The 18526-nt window shown below is 36.1% G+C and overlaps 1 protein-coding gene across 1 annotated transcript in view; it reads left to right on the top strand.

Moving 5' to 3' along the window:
* Positions 1 to 18526, top strand: part of LOC150092727 (carboxy-terminal kinesin 2-like) — a 230065-nt gene that overhangs the window by 49031 nt on the left and 162508 nt on the right. The gene's annotated exons all lie outside the window — the stretch shown is intronic.

The raw sequence follows: 18526 nt of genomic DNA on the forward strand, positions 1-18526 counted from the left end.
AGATAATTATCTTTCAAAAACTCCAAAAATTCATTTTCTTTATCCCCAGATGGTCTCTTGCTTCCAATCTATATTACCATAATTAAAGTCGCCCATAATGATAACTCATTTCTTGCTAGCTAGGCCAATTTGCCTATACATTTCCTTCTCATTACCCTCCATATTACCAGGCCTATAGCAACACCCAACTAAATATTTCATCCTGTTTACTTCTACCTCACACCATACTGCCTCAAAACTGTGACCACTATTTTCACCTTGCAAATCCACCTTAGATGGGCACAACTCATCTGCTACCATTAACAGTACTCCTCCTCCCTTTCTTCCCTGTCTATCTTCACGAAAAATATCATATCCATTCATCTCTATTCCTGTCAGGATGTCATCGTCATCTAACCACGTCTCACTTATACCAACAATTTTGGGGTGAACAGACTCAAGCAAAGCAACAATTTCATTCCCCTTATTTCGAATACTTCTAGCATTAGTGAATAAACATAAGAAATCATTACTGCTTCTACAAGTTCTACGATGTGACTCTTCAATACCTTCCCCAGTCACTTCCTCTATATTACCACCAATTCTACAACTTTCCTCACACCTAAACTCTTCCCACCCATCCTAGGCCATCTCAATCTGTGTTTGCCTGCTTACACATTCACCTCTGAATTCAGCATCCACATGTCTCATAAAGTTTCTCCCCATCCACCCTGACTCCCCCCCCCCCCATTTCCCTGTTCGTGTTGCACCTCCACTCTCTCTCTCATTTACTTCATTCATGATATTCACCTCCCCATTTGCAAGTGAACAAATACCTCTCCCTACCCTACTTTTTTGCTCTTTCATATCACTTCGCACCACCTCAGATATATTCATTACAGTCATTACCTCTCCCGCCTGTAATTGTTCTAAGAATTCATTATAAATAATAATTAAAACTACATTATTCCAGGATATTAGCTTTAATATAACAAACACTTATGTTAAATTATTGATTAGGGCACTACTATTGCTGTTGTTATATCGTTGTTTTCTAAACTTATATACCTCATTAACCTCTATTATCTTTTCTTATGTGTAGCCTAACTTGATTCTTCCCAGGGATATTCCCTTTTCAGATACTGGCAAATTTGTATTATATTGCGCCAGCCAGTATCCTATAACAGGAATTAATTCAAGTTCAGGGAAATATTCCTAGATTCATTGGCATACGCTCTAACATACACTTAAATAGATATCGGTACTTTGCAGTCATGATCAATGATCTATTACTTAAATATGTATATCTAAAATTTCTCCTGCTAAGGTTCTAATTTCATAAGTGGTAATTTGATATCTCGAATTCAGACATGACTCAGGCATATGCAATAAAACATGTTTATTGGAACTAAAAGACAAGTACAACTAAATTGAATCAAAATACTAAAACTTCTAAATCTCTTGCTAAGTTAAATCTCATGCTAAGATAGTTAAACAATTCTAAATTAATCAAATTCGCGTAGACAGATCAAAATGTTAATCATACAAAAACAATGGAAAGCAATGACAATATCACACTAAATTAAGATCCTCTCATGCATGCATCACAACTTGTTGCTTTCTCAGTTAAGGTTATCTACTAAACAAAATACACTTATCATTTCAGTCACATTCAATTAGAGATTCGTTGACAATTCCTTGTCCAACAGAATTAGCGGTTTCAAAATACGAAATTTTATTAAAGTTCTCTAAAGGATTGTCCACATTACTTGATCAAACACAAATTTCTATCACTTCCGTAACATATAACAAAGATCTCTACATTACCCAGTTCCTTCTGAAGATCTATTAACTACCGCGTGTTGTTCTGGTGATCCTTCGATCGGCTATCTCAGCGTCTGGCTTTTGGCTACGTCGTCCTTTCTACTGCTGCCGGACTTGAACTAGTTTCTGTCGCTACTAAGGGCTATCTCTGTTCCTTTCCGATGGGACATGCAGCGACTGGCACATTCTGCATAGGCTGATGATTCACATATGGCTCTGCGTGGAATCTTCTTCAGCATAATCAGGAAAATGGCCCACTGTCCGACATCATAGAACCCTGGCTCGTTTTTTCTCCAACCATCGGTCAAGAATCCTCGAGATGAAAATCTGGAACAAAAAGCCTTGCAATATGGCACGCGTTGCCTTATATTCCGTGTTCGAGCGCCCTCTTTCTACTGTATTCTTTTTCACATGACCCTTTACTTTTAATGCCCTTAGGTTGATCCCTTACTCTCCCTTTTGCTGTTAGGTGCTGCATTTTCGTGGAAAGTGCTCGTATGTCACTTTCAGCTTAAGGTGTAGCCTCTGCCGTTACGATCATACGTGCAGTCCAGACGCACCCTTTGAGCTGTTACTCACTACCTGTCTAGCGACTTACGTTATTTGAGACAGCTTAATAGGACACACATTTAAGCTAATATTTCTTTTACATAGCATCACTAATTTGACAAAATTCCCTAATTTTAGTCTTCCGTTTGACAACAAAATATTTCCAATACATTACACATATTAATGCACATTCTCATATACAATAAACAAGATCTTTCTTACTTTCTGCTGGTGTGCAGGTATTATCTTAAATTGGTTAAATTTTCATGTTAGATTCTGAATGAACAACTTTTTAGAAAATTCTTCATTCAGGATCTAACACTGTGTTAAAAGTATTAAAAAAATAATATGAATTTGTTCTTTGGCCATGTTATTAAAAAGCAGGATGTAGTTTTTTTTTTTTTTTGTTGTAAAAGAGGTTTGCTTATGCCTACTGTTTGAATTGTAATGTAGCTTGTGTTGTGTATACTCCAGTTGATGACCTTGATATGAAGGTGTAAACGTTGGGAAATTAAAGTAATTATTCTTAACACTCTATTCATCGAAATGAATACTGATCCCCATGTAATATGTGGAAGACTGCCAAATGCCTTTGCTAAGTTTAGCAGTATCATTGAGTAGCTATTTCCTTTATCCAACTCCAGTGTCATTTTATTATAAAAAATAAGTAAATTACTAAGGCAAAGCAAACTCATCATAAAACCATGGTTACCCCTTATATATTCCCATCAACCCAGTCCTGAATTCTGTCTTTCTAATTTCTCCAATGCTTAATCACCACTCCTGTGATACTGATTGGCCTACAATTTGCTACCTCTGTCACGAAGTCTCAAACTCTCTTCCCACTTCTTTGGCACCTTCCCAGTACTGAAGCTTAAATAGCTTGATTAGAGGAGCTGTTAATTCCCTTAGACGTTCTCATAAGTCCTAATCCCACAGCAGTGTTCCCATTAAGGTTCTGCACTATACTAAACACCTCTGTTCATTTCATCTCTATTCTCCCATCATTCAGTGTCCTATTTGGCATCAATATCACCACCTAGATGGGATGCCCTTGCAAAATGATCGCTGTAACTTAATTATTCGGTTTGCTTCTACCATCAGCAATTTTTATGGTCTTCCTTTCATAGTCATTCCTGCTTTTACTTGCTACATAGTGAGAGAACTGTGTAGAATTTCTTTTGGCCGTTCTTATTATATAAGTCATCATCCTGTACATTGTAATATTCATGGGCACGCTGATCGCTTTTTTATTTGTGTTTGTTCTCTCCACAACTTTTCTATTGATGATGCTATTCATCTATATAAATCCTACTTGATTTATCCTTCTGAATCTGAGTATATAGTCTGATACTGCTTTCTTCGAATACCACCCATTTATCACCAACATCTTTCCTTTCCAAATTCTTATGCTATGGTGCTGACTTCTCATCATGTCATAATCACCTGCTTTGTAATTCCACATATATTCCTTCTTACCATAAAATTTTACATGTCTGGCAATTTCCCAGGTCAAGACTACATGATTGCTTTCCCACTCCTTGTTACTAACCATTTCTCCTCCCAGTCTGTGTCCTCATAGTTGAAATCCCCCCATAATTACTCTTCCCCATAATTACTGAACCTGCACTCATCATGCTAATTTGTCTGCCATCTATGTTCTCCTTTCTTCCCCCTGGATTACTGCAGCAATCAGTTACATGTTTCGTACTATTGACTTCTATCTTATGCCAGATAGCCTCAAATGAACTGCCCTCTGTATCCCTGTCTACTTTTGGCCAAGTTGAGCTTATCAGTGCAAAAACTCCTTGCCTTTATTCTGAATACTTTTGGTATTAGTATATATATAAACTTCAATATCTCCTTCATCCCACAACCTTTACACCTTGTGTTGCATAGCCCACTAAAGTTAAGAACATAGGGAGCTACATTCAGTACTATGTGATGGCTCTCCCACTTACTAACCTCTGGGTTGCTAATCTCAAGACTCCTGACTCCAGATGCATTTAAATGCAAGCATCCACCTTATATAAATCCTTTCTTCCATCATATTCACTTGACACAGCCACATACTGCATGCCATTCCTCCTGCACAATCTGTATACTGACTCATTTGTGATCATAGCTGCCTTTTCAGCTTACTTCTATCATACCATAACAACAGACAACTTTTACTTTTCCACTCTTCTTTTTTGCTTGTATTAGTAACGCTTTCATATCTTATCTTCTGTTACCGAAGTCTTCCCATGACTTTCATTTAACTACTTTTACACACCAGAGAAAATTAATTAATGCAGTGAAATATCTTCAGAGCCCAAAGTACAACTGTGATAAAGCACACTGCAACCAATTAGATTGCTGTAGAAACATTTAAAATTTTAACTGAAAAGGAACTAATGTACTAATGTCATCCTCTAGGGCAGGGGTCAGGAACCTTTTTGAACCAAGAGCCATTCCACCAAAAAAATTAATTAAAACAAAATTTTGGGAGCCGCAACTTCAATTTTATTTTTCGTGGTGACTCAAAGTTGCAGTTAGTTCAAACTTAGGTAAATTTGTTTTTAATTCAGTACTTCCAGATATCAAATACCACTTTTATGTTTGCATATAAATTTTTTATATGTTCAATAAATAAAACAACATTAAGTTTGATTAAGTTTTTAATCACAAAACATGTTTAAGTAAGTATAATATTGCAAAAAAGTTAAAATTTGTATTGCAAAAAGAATTAATCCGAACAAAAATGCAATATTATGTATTTTAATAGATATTTGATTGTTTTAATTTAAAATTCACTAATGAGATTTTTGATTTTGCATCTTCTCAGCCAATTGACTTAAATCTGGATTGAATGTCATGCACTTTAATAGTAATTTAGCTTTCAAACTTTCATCAGTCAATTTGTTCCTATACTTATTTTTAATGTAATTTATTGAAGAGAAAAATTGTTCGCAATTGTACGTTGAACTGAAACGAGTCAAAACCCCAAAAGCAAGTCGCCTGGCATTTGAATAATTAGTTGGGAAAGAATTCCAACATTTAAATATAATTTCCTGTGGTGTTTTTTCCATAGTTCCCTCATTTTCTTCAATTTGTGCTACCATTTCCTGAAGTTTTTGTACCCAGATGCTTTTATTCTGAATTTCCGGAAGCTCCATTTGTAGTTTTGCAATTGATATTCCGGGAAAAGCTTCAATATCTATTAATTTTAAATTGCAATTTAACGGATGTAATATAAATTTCATCATCTCCTGATGTTTTTTAAAATCCTGAAATCTGCTTGTAAATGAATCTAAAATTATGGTAATCATTTCAGCGAATATTTTGCAATTAACTTTTTCTTGATTTAAATTCAATCTATAATTTTTTAGATTTTCAAAATATATAAATTTTTCTTCACTAACATCTTTGAAAAACACTCTTAGTTTCTGTTCAAAGGTAAGGACTTCCTCTAGTAATTGTAAGGCTGTGTTTCCTTCCCTTGGGACTTCAAATTTAGCTTATTAAAATGTTCTGTCATATCAAGCAAAAAAACAAATATTTTGTATGCATTCTGGATTACTTTGAAGTTCCACATGATTTACGTTATAATTTTTAGTGGTTAAGAAAACCATTACTTCTTTTAAGCACTGAAAAAAATGTTTTAATGCTTTTCCTCTTGATAACCATTGTACAGATGTAAATGTCACTAAATCTTTATGTTGACTACCTAGTTCCTCTAAAAATGTGTCAAAGTCTGTGATTCAACGCCTGAAATCGGATGAAATTGATCATTGGCACAACAATTCATCACTCTTTTTAATTGTGGTAATAATCCCAAAGAATTTGCAACTAAAGCTTCTTGATGCAAAATGCAATGAAATGAAATAACTCCATGTGGAATATGAGTGGAGAATAATTTAACAAACCCCTTATTTTTTGCAATCATAGAAGGCATGCCATCGGTCACAATGCATACTATATTATTAATATTTATATTTTTATTCTGTAAACTTGTTAGAAGGTTTTCTGAAATATCTTGACCTGTAGTGTGTCCTTTAAGTGTTAGTAGATTAAGAAGTTCTTCTCGAATACCAGAAGATGTGATATATTTAACCATCACGCAGCATTGTGCCATATCGGAAATATCATTTGATTCATCAACTGCAATAGATATAAAATCGACAGAATTAATATCTATAATTTGCATATTTGAAACTTCTGCAGAAATTGTTACAATCCGTTCCTTGACGGTTCTAGCCGAAAGATGTAAATCTTTAATTTTTTTACGTATCTCGTCCTTATTTTTCATATCCTTAAATAGAATTTCAGAGACATTATACATGCAATTTTTTAGAAATTCACCATCGGTAAAAGGTTTTCCCGCTTTTGCTATTTCAAGGGATAACAAAAAACTTGCTTCAGTAGTATTCGACGAAGATTTCGTCCAAGTTGACAAATTTCTTTGCTGAAGCAATGTTTTCTTTTGTAATTCTTCAATAGCTTTTTTTCTATTATCACCCTCAGGATATTTTTTACTGACGTCTAAATGTTTTCCTCTAAAATGTTGTTCAACATTACTTGATTTGTTATTTTGAAGTCATAGATGGCAAATTAAACATTGCGGATTTCCATTTATTATTTGGCAGGGTTAACATTTAGCAGTATTTCAAATGTAACGTAGTTGTCAGTTGTTCGTGTCATAAAATTTCACGTGTAACACACGTCACATGCATAGTATCTAGCGCCATGAACAGGACATTATATAGAGTAGCCATTGTATGATCTATCAGTTTTGACATATCCTACAGATGATGATGAATATAGTTTTTATATTCTGCAAGGTGGTTAACTGATTGATCTGACCATTCAAAGTTGGTTAAGTTGCTGGCTTAGGACGCTGCAATCCAGAATGTGCAAAAGGATGAAGATGAAATAAATATTTTCCTTGTGGCCTCCTATGGTAACACTATTACTGATCCCAAACGCAAATATTAACTCAATTCAAAAAATTTTAATTATTGTCCATTTTAGCTGAAGTCAGTTATTACTCCAAGTGTAATAAAGCATTTGATAAATCAAATATTATTTACATTTAATATTAAATCACTCACACACTGTCTCTCAATTTAATTGTACAAACAATTGGAGATAAATATGTAATGAGCTCAACTAAAAGAGTTTAGCGAACTCATAATGACAATTATGTAGGTCAAGTTATCACATCACATTAATCCATCAGATTACACTCTAAACAAGTAAGTGAACTAAACAGAGCAGACAATTACACCAATTGCCTGTTCTACATTCAAAGTTCAAGGCATTAGAACCCATCTGTTCCACCTTCACCATGAGAGAAGAATTTAACTGTGGAAAAAAAAACAGTGTTACCTTTCAGTAGTTGAGAGAAAATTTAGACAAATGCTGCTTCCATTCCGAAATGAAGAACACAGGTTCTCACATAGCATAATGGAAGTACATACTAATTTCTTCTGTTCCAATGATTACAGGAAGTACATACATACTTAAAATATTAAAAAATATTGGCATATACCTTTTTGTCATTAATAGGCTGTATTTCCATTCACTTCTTAAATCTCTATTTTATTCTTTACATTTAATGAAAATTCTGGATCCAAAATTATCTATCTTAACATTATTCCTTCTCTCTCTCTCTCTTTCAGCTCTTGAGTGTTATTTTTTTCAGCATTCTCCATTGCTTGTGAATGAAGTGCTGCATGGCATCATGCAGATTGTATCAGCCACATCTGGTTTCTTTGCTTCTATGTTTAGGCTGTCAACATGTGCTTTTGTTATAATACACCCTACCCATGGAGAGTTGTCCATTAAATTTTTTTCAAATGTAGTGTGTGTATATATGGGTGTATATTCAGGGTGTACAGGAATAGCAATAACACCAACATTTTTGCATTCATTCCTGTTAAGGACTCTCCTAGTTGTTTCCTGGCTTTGTATGATTCCTAAAATTAAACATAATGTATTAATGCTTTGTGAAGAAGATACTTTTCAATGCCTAAACATTGCATCACATTCGTGTTAATAGCCTGGTTGTGCAGTCACAAATATGGACACCTTTGAGCAGATGGTGCAGTAGGTCAAATTCTTAGCTTTCCAGTGGTTTAAGAATACCCAGAAAGCGAGGCAAGATGTACAGTGAGACAATAGCACCCAGAAATCAGTGGCTGTGATTGGTTATTGTGTCAGCCAATCCAATTGAAGGTTGTCATTTGTCACGAGTGCTGTTTTTGTTTTCCATCTGTTTAGCGAGTGCGAAGTGTGAACTCACGTGTTTAGGACACCAATATAGACAAGTTTTTAATATATAATTTTCTATGAATAATTTATAACTTTTTTGTCCATATTTACAATGGGAAACTGTTGATGATCTGCTGAATGTCCTTTTCTGTCAGAGCCTCTGCAATTGTATGATTGTAGTTGAAGGAGATAAGCTTCATCCTCCTCCTCTTCTGAATTTACTGAGCAAGCACAAAGATGCAAAAACTGAGTACATGAGACTCTTCTTGATTTCACAATCCATGCTTAACACATTGGTCCTCCCCACTCTATGCAGATTTGGTTACAATTAACTGATAAATTGAAGTATTTAAAGTTATCCTGTAATTAATTGCATTGGAAAAATTAAGATGAGCACTGATGTGCTCCACACTCTTAAAACTTTCATACATCAATAAAAATGCAATCATACGGAAAAAATCGATGTGAATTTTGTAGTGCGAGTTATATATATAACACGACAGCACATACCCAACAAAAATGGGCATGCGATGCCATTGGTATACACTAGCTACCAATAATTGTCCAGACACCTCTGTTATTTGAAGTTATGGAATATTTGGAACATTCCAGGCGTGTTAATAACATAAAAACCAATGTACAGATAGTCATCATCAAATCTTTCTATGCCTACTGGCACATAAGGCTGCAATTCTGGTTTTCCATCTGCTCCTGTCCTTTGCAGTTGCTCTTGTTTCTGCCTATCTTGCCTCCTTCATTTCAAATTCCATCATTCTTCTCCAAGTTAAATTTGGGCGACCTCTAGATCATCTCCCTTCTGGAGCCCAACTCATTGCTACTTGGGGAATTCTGTTTATCCCTATGTGAAGAACACGGTCCATTTCCATCTTCTTAGGTAAATCTCTTGGAGAAAGTTTTCTTTAAAATTCTTCGTAAGATGTATAGATGGTAGGAAGCAGTATTACATTGCAGCTGCTGAATGCAAGTGGTATGGCAACACTACGTGAACTCAGTGACTTCGAGAGAGGTGTCATCATGGGCTGTCATATTGGTGGCCTGTCCATACATGCTGTTGCTGCTCAACTGGAGCATTCAAAATCAATGGTTGGCAAAACAAATTGAGATGGGAGGGATCACTAGTGCAGGAAAACACTTAGGGCACCCACCAAAAATGACTGACAGGAGGGTGTTAAAACGGATGGCATACAAAAATAGTCTACAATTGGCACAGACCACCCATGATGAGTTCCACAATGCAAGTAATACCATTGTGAGTACTAACGCTGTATGAAAAGAACTCCATTTACTGGGTTTCCACAGAAGAGCAGTGGCATACAAGCCAAACATCACAACAACAAACAAGGTGGCTTGTCTGGCATGGTGCAAAGAGTGAACCACTGGACAATTGACCAGTGGAAAACAGTACTCTGGAGCAATGAATCAAAGTTCACCTGTTTCCAGTATGATCGCAAGGTGTGGAGGCAGCCTGGTGAATGCTTGTATCCACAGTAAAGTTTGGTGTTAAAGGAGTAATGGTATGGAGTGCATTCAGCTAGTTTGGAGTGAGACCACTGATCTGTGGTTCCATGAAGGCAGCTCAGTACCTTGATATTCTGGATAATCAGGTGCTGCTTACACTGTGGAATTTTTGTGGAACGGACCCATGTTACTATCGAGATGACATTGCCCCATGTCACAAAGCTGCAGCTGTGATGGAATGGTATGAAAAGATGGGTGTTAAACGACTGCCCTGACCTCAACCCTGTCGAACACCTGTGGGACAAATTGGAGTGATGGTTGAGTTCAGAGCAGCACATCCTCGATCTGTCACTGAACTCAGTGTCTCTTTGATGGAGGAATGGAGACGAATTCCACCTAATGTCTGCCACACATTGGTAGAAACCCTCCCTCAAAAGGTGCAGGAGGTGATCAAAGCCAAAGATGGAAACATCCAATATTACAGTTTCCCTGCTGTATCAGTTGTAAAGTACCTGGACAATTATTGGTAGAGTACGTGTGTAAATTTTTTTTTTAAATTCTAAATCCTAAAATATATACAATCTACCTGTTTTAATCCTAACTACGGAATCCTTGTTGGTGTAATTTAGCTTCTAGTGTATGTATGCATTTTTCAGGTAAATTAGAGAATAGGGATGAACAAAAAATCCTGAATAGTTTCTCATGATCTTGAATAAGAATTAGCCAGTCATTACAAGATCAGTTGTGGTTGAGAGTGCAAGGAGATGCTGCAATTCATGTATGCTAATGCTAGAAAAATCAGAAATAAGTTTGAGGAGTTTAGGGCATTGATTAGTTCTACTTGACTAAAAGTTATTGGCTTTAGTGTTACTTGGTTGATGGAGGATGATGCATTTAGAGTGATTATGTGAAGAATATTGTATTTTCAGTGAATATAGACAGGGTGGAGGAGTTGTATTGCTGATAGTAGAATTACAACTAGTAATTGTATAGGTGGATGACAGTGCATTCGAGATTTTTATATTCTTATATTTTTCCTGCTTATTCTGTATACACTGCTCATGAGCTTGCAGATCATGTCTTTATATTAAATCCATAACACGGACTCAGTTTTTGAGTTCCTGCTTAATGCTAGTTATCCATTTAATTCCTACTTGATTTATACATAGAGGTGTACTTGATGTGTAGAGGTGGGTGGCAGTGCATTTGAGATTATCTGAAGGCCAACAAGACAAAATATATTAGCTGCTACTGTAGGCCAGGGAGGGGGGGGGGGGCATCAAAGGAGGATGTAGTGGAAATGCATCAGTAAATTAGCTCTGATGAAATGCAGGTAATGTAGATTGGGAGGAAGAAAGGATACACGGAGAAAAGGAAATGGAATTTATATAGATACTATAATTACAGCATGAGAAGGAAGAAGCCAGTTGGACAGTGTTGGACCTTGTGATAACATCAGAGTATTTATCCATAAGTAATGTACCTTTTGCATCTGATTGGTCTGGGAAGTGTCTTAACATTAAATTTTCAGTTAAGAAGAGGTAAATATGGAATTACAGAATTGGTGATTGAGATGACTTAGGAGACAGCTTGGAGTTCTATGACAAACTCCAAGAGAAAGATTATGATAATGTATGAGAAATAGTTATGTTATTTGAGGGAAGTAGTATGAGACTTGCATACCTAGGATCAGGAGGATAAATCAAGTAGGAATTAAATGGATCACTAGCATTAAGCAGGAACTCAAAAACTGAGTACATGTTGTGGATTTAATATGAAGATGTGATCTTCAAGCTCATGAGCAGTGTATACGGAATAAGCAGGAAGAATGTGAATGATCATGGCTGCTGGTTGGTGTATCTGCTCTCCATCCAAAAGGCTGCAAGTTCGAATCCTGTCATGGGCATGGATGTTTGTGATTGTTTTTCACCTTCATACATTCATTCATACAATTTTATATAAACTCTCCCAAGATGGAGTGGGTTACCATGGGAGAAGTAGATCCAACTAATTAATCAGTGGACCCTGCACCAAGCGGGATATAATGCTAGGAAGAAGAATGTGAATGACCATCTGAAGTCAAAAGATTTTGTTAGAAAATTAACTGTGAGAAGGCCAAAGGAAATCCTATCTATAGGGTTCAGTTCTTTTACAGTGTGGCAAATAAAAGGAAGATGATTATGATAGTGTAACCTTCATGAATCTTGTTGGTAGAAAAGTGAAGCAGAAAGAACAGTTGAATTATTGGATGATTGCTTTATGGATGTATCATCCAGGCAGAAGTATTACAATGAGAGATGTGAGGGACTGTTGTGAGAATAGAAATAGATAAACTGAATAAAATAGAAAAACTGTTTGGGATACCACAAAATCTTAATGTGAATATTGCTATGCCATTCAAAAAAAAAAAATAAAAAAAAAAAAAATGGCTCTCTGACCAAGCTGTTCAAGTTAATCTCAGTTTTGGCATTCTTTCAAGAGAATGAAAAGAGGTTCCATTACATAAAGGAAACTCCATGACAGAGGTAGTAACAAATTACTAGAGACTGATCAGTATCTCAGGAGTAGTGGTGGTGGTGGCAAAAGAACTAATAAAGTTGGTTAAGGGCAGAATTCAGGAATGGATGGACATGAATATATTACTTCTTGGGGGGGGGGAAGCAGCATGATTTTCTGAAGGATAAAAGTTACATTAGTAATATACTCACCTCTTATGGTAAAGTGACATTCACATGGGTATGTTATGATATTTCTGAACTTTACAAAGGCTTTTGACAGAATACCTTATGAAACTCTTCTACTTAAATTGGATCAGGTGAAGATGGACTGAAGCTGATGACATGGATAAGAGGATGGTGATGGATAGATTAATATATGCCAAAGTAAATCCAAGAGAAAGCAAATAACCAGTGGTGTGCATTAATGATATGGGGAATGATTTGTAAGGGAATATTCAGTTTGACGATGGTGCAAAAGTGAAGAGTAGTTAACAACAGTGATTTAGACATCCCACAAGATAATTTAAATGGACTGACTGTGGGACAAAAGTTCATTATTGTCAGTTTAATGTGGAAAGTGTAAATTTATACACTTTGGAATGAAATTAGTACTGGACTGCAAAAAATTGACACTGCCAAGGATTTGGAAGTGGCATATTGCAGAAGGCATATTGCAAAAGTGGAAAAATAACTTAAAGGATCACTTGGATGTTGATGAACACACTAAATCAACAAGTTATTAGATAGGAGATAAGAGTTATTATTCTTCTTCATAAGGCTTTGTTATGGCCACATCTGGATTACTGTGCAGAGGTTTAGTCACTTGGGTTTCTTGGGGATGAGAACCTAAACTACTAAATGGATTTTATAAAATGCTCAAGAATTTTATGACAGGAGAGTACAAGGAGTCACCCTTGGAAACTGAATGAGGGTATGGGTAAAGAGCATGGAGACTCAGTTTTTGCTTTGAGAGTAGTATTTATTTATGCTTATGGCTACATGAAACTGGTAAATGAAAAGTACAATCACAATTTCCAGCAACAAATGATGAAAATCTTAACTATAAAAGTTCATTACATAAAAGGCACAACCAGCTTTCTAAGTCTTTCCTTTTTTTTAAAATAAAGCAAAAGTAACTTGTCATAATCAAGCCAGGGGCAATTATCACCCTACTGTAACAAGTATGACAAGGCTGCATGTTCTCACAACATAAATGTAGCTGTATCCTAGATTTAATTAGAGAGCAGTTGTGTCTTGTGTGAGAAAACTTGATCCATTAGAGGGGGGGGGGGGCCATTTCACATTTCATCTTCTAACATGAGGAGGAGTTCTGCTGATACCATGACGAGGACTATGAGAGTGACTACGAGAATAACGTCATCGTGGCGAGATGGGACCATGATCTTCTGTTTCCTCCATAATCACCGCCACACCAACTACAGGTCAAGGTCCAGACTGGAAAGCCATGAAATTGCCGCCTTGGGCAGTCGTACACAATATGAGTAATCTGACAACCCCCATTTATGTAGAAGGTAGCCACATCTGCCCTAACTAGTTCTGATCCTGTGTATTGATGACCAAATCTTCCTAGGAAGATCAAAACCAGGCTGTGGAGCACAAGGATCTTCTACCAGGAAGCCATTTGTTGGTAGATTGTTGGACCAGTGTCTCTCCATATGTCAGATATTGATGGTAGCTGAGCTGAAGAGAGAGTTCTTCCATGGACCAAAGAGGCCTTCTAGATTTGAGGTGGGTTTATGAGAGTCTGATGTATGTTAAATTCCTTAATCGAGGCTTGTCTTCTCCGTATGTGTGGTGGAGCAATGTTAGATAGAACAGGCAGCCAGGAGAGAGGGGTGCTTCTCACTGCCCCACTAATTGTGCGCCATACATATACTTGCTTGATCTGGTATGAGGTAGATCATACATGTAGATGTTAAAAAGTATAGGGAATAACACAGAGCCCTGAGGAAGACCATTGTGAAGAAATCTGGGCCTGCTCTTTTTTTTGCCAATATGGACCCAGATCTTTCTGTTGGAGAGAGAGTAGAATCACAAAGTTGGAAAGTTTTTTTTACACTTTATAATATTTCCTAGTTTTAGGAGGAGGCCCCTGATCCAGACAGTGTCATAAGCAGATGTTAGGTCAATGAAAGTGCTCCAGATTTAAGTTTCTTCTGGAAGCCTGCTTCAATTTGAGTTGCCAGGACCTGGCCACAGCAACTTCTTCCTGGCCTGAAGCCAGCTTGTTGAGTCGGGAGTGCTTTTCCGATGAGTGGTGAAATTCTTTTAAGGAGAATTCTTTCAAAGAGCTTAAAGGTGGTGCAAAGCAAGCAGATAGGTCACAGGTTTTTCACATAATTTGGATCTTTCCCTGGGGGGGGGGGGCACCGGAAGGCTGTCTCAACCCCCCCCCCTGGAGAGTAGTGAATGAGTGGAATGGCTGGTGAAAAGCAGTCGCAACTGTCAGTGAAGGAATTTAATGAGAGAAACGATAGGAATTGTTTGAATCATGATTAATGTAGGTTTCCTGTGTTAATTTTTGGACTTATTGGTAAGATGGTTATTCCTATCACTACAGTCTTATTGTGCTTGTGCTCGCGAGTCGTTTGTCTGACCTGGCAAAGAACCCACCCCCTGTCACTATCCGTATGAGATGACTAATTCACCTTTACTTGAAAAAAGTCTTATAGAGGCACTTTGCATCCTAGATGGGATTTCAAACTCAGATTTCAGTCATATGGCATTATTGGATATCGATATGCTAACATTTATGAAATATACTTACTTTTAAAATTTTTGGAGAATACAGATATTTTGAAAATATACTAATAAAGCTATATTATGAATATGACAATTTATAAATCTCTTGAGCAAAGATAACCTTATTTACAGTTATACTATATTCTGTGTTATGATCTGTTATTTTATAATCATGTTCAATGGTACACTATCTCTGCTGCTTTGCATTACAGTTAAGCCAAGCTGAGAATGCAATCCTTAATCAGTGCAGGGGTCGGCAACCTTTTCAGACTCGTGGGCCATGTTCAACTTTTATTTTTAATAATCAGGCCGCAAGTGTTTAATTAATAGAAAATAGTGAATGAAAAAAATACTCAAGGTATCAATTTTTATTATATCAATCTTAAAAAAATACACAGAAATATTTAAAGTACATGATATGCAACAATCGTGAAAATTAAACTCAATAAAAAATTATCACGTAAAAACAAAGTAATATAGTTTTATGCATCACAATATGTCTCCCTGCTTAATGTGACTTTTGTGATTGTTTTCTCTTAGCCAAATTATCTAGATGATTAGATCCACTTTATAACCTGTGATGTAAATTCGAATCAAAGCATGCAAATATTCATCAGTTAGTCAAGAAGACAATTTATTTTTTCTAAAACTCATGGCAGAAAATGCTTGTTTGCAAATGAATGTGCTTCCAAATGTGACTATCATCTTCTCTGTGAAACTGAATAATCCTTCAAATTTTTTGGTAAGCATTGATCAATTTTTTGGATATTTTCTAAAGAAAATGTGTTCTTTAATATTTCATTGTGTTTCATTTCCAAAACTTCCATCAGCAGTCAGTTTGATAGGTCATCAATGTCGACATTAAAAAGGTTCAATATCCACAAATCTTGTTGAAAATTCCATTTTGTAAATCTTCAATAATACCAACAAAAGTTTCCTTTTGTGTTTGCCATCAAACTGGATGCTGATTTGCAACATATATAATCATGTAGATTTTCTTCCATCATATATTTCTTCAACAGACATAGTTTGCCTTCAAAAGCTTTTATGTCAGAAAACAGTTCTGATAATAATTTACCTTGGCCCTACAGGTGCAAATTAAGTTCATTAAGGTAGTTGTAATGTCTACCATAAATGCAAGAGACATAATCCATTTTTTATCTGATTGTTGTGGGACAGAATTTTCATGTTCTGTCATGAAAATCCTTTCTTCACGTAAATTAAAAAATATTTTTAGCACAGCACCTCTACTTGACCATCTAGCATTTGACTAGTTGATAACGTCCTGTTGAAATATCCATAAAGTATTTTCTCAATGATAAAATTTTATGGGCCACATGCCATGCAAGTATGGTCAACCTTTTATGGGCTGCCAAAAATGCATGTTTGGGCCGCATGCGGGATATTGGTTGCCAACCCTTGCTCTAGTGGTTTCGGTTAATCAGGAATTCACATTCAATAACTACAAGTTAGTAGAACCATTCATAGAATGAGATTTTAGGTTGAGAGCTGCTGCTGAAGCCACCTTGAATGAATCTACAAACTGAATAGAAATAACTGCCTTAAAATATTCAAAATATGGATAACTTATCTACATTCAAGGTTTGTCAGTTGCTTAGGTTTTTCTTCCACTTCCAAAACAAATATGGAATTAATTCATATCAGACAAATTTTGGAGACTATAACCTCATTAAAAATAATTGCTTTAATTTCATGACGGTTTGATAGGTCATCAATGTCTGATGACCTATATGTGTATATCAATATATGTGTATACTCCAGACTGTATGAAGATGACTTGGTGATCAAGGTGAAATATTGATCTAATAATTTAATAACTATAGTTACTTTATTATTTTTCCTAGATGTGTTTTCTCTTCTAAACAACTCGAGTGAAATCAGCATCTAGGAATTCTTACCAGATCAGTATATCAAGATATTTCAGTCATGCAGTCAATATGCAGTTAGGAGTCAGTCCTTTGGCCCAATCTAAATGCTTATGTCTTCTTAACTGCAGTATGCTACTCAGAATATTTAATGCAAGTAGTAGCATCTCCACCTTTCTGTCATATATCTTCATGAATAACATCATATCTCTCCATCTCCATTCCTTTGTCATCCTCATCCAGCCACATCTCACTTATTCTGAGTCTTCTTCTTTGTCCTCACCATTATCCTATTCCATTTAGGGTCAGCTCATCTAATCTGTAATTGCCAAGATATTCTGTTCTGGATTGTTGATGTCTCTAACTAAGATTCAAAGGTGGTTTATATATATATATATATATATATATATATATATATAAGGATATGACTCCTCTGTAACCTTCTCCAGCCATTGCTCTGTATTACTGCTGATCTCAACCCACTCCAGACCTTCAGTTCTTTCTTGTGTCTACTTACACATTCACTTCTGCATCCAGCATCCATACTTCTCACGCAATTTCTCTGTTCATCCTGATCTCCTATTTTCCTGTCTGTCTTTACCCTCACTCACACTATTTTCCTCTTTATATACAAGCTCTCCTATCTTATGTTAAAGATACCAAGCTATTTTAAACCTGGTTTTTACTCCATTTCCCAAGTAAGCACACAGACAAGTAAGTCAAGTTTGCGCCTGCAAGTATTGCAAGTCTAGGTGATCCCACACGTAGTGCAAAACCAAGGCAACTCATGGTAAAAGGTGAATAAGCTCTGATCACTATTCTTAATATTTACCCTTAATGCAAAGCATCTCCTGGAGGAGATGTATGATGCTATGTATTAAAGGCAAGGGGCCACTACCCAGACCGGTTTCGACCTTTATTGAGGTCTCATCAGTGGGAGCCAGGCTAGAAATACCAAGATTTTAGTAATACAGAGCTTATAAGTATTTTACCAGAACAAGTTACCATAAGGTGTTTTAACCTTATTATATAAAAATCTAAGGAAGAGAGATAGATGTAGAAAGTATTTTACCTTGGGTATAATAAATGTTAAATATACCAAGCTATTTTAAACCTGGTTTTACTCCATTTCCCAAGTAAGCAAACAGACAAGTATGTCAAGTTTGTGCCTGCAAGTATTGCAAGTCTAGGTGATCCCACACGTAGTGCAAGACCAAGGCAACTCATTCACCTTTTACCATGAGTTGCCTTGGTCTTGCACTACGTATGGGATCACCTAGACTTGCAGGCACA

Source organism: Typopeltis vanoorti, chromosome 25 (assembly GCF_054136105.1).
Source record: "Typopeltis vanoorti isolate ZY-2024b chromosome 25, IOZ_Tvanoo_1.0, whole genome shotgun sequence".
In the NCBI taxonomy this organism is placed as follows: Eukaryota; Metazoa; Arthropoda; class Arachnida; order Uropygi; family Thelyphonidae; genus Typopeltis; species Typopeltis vanoorti.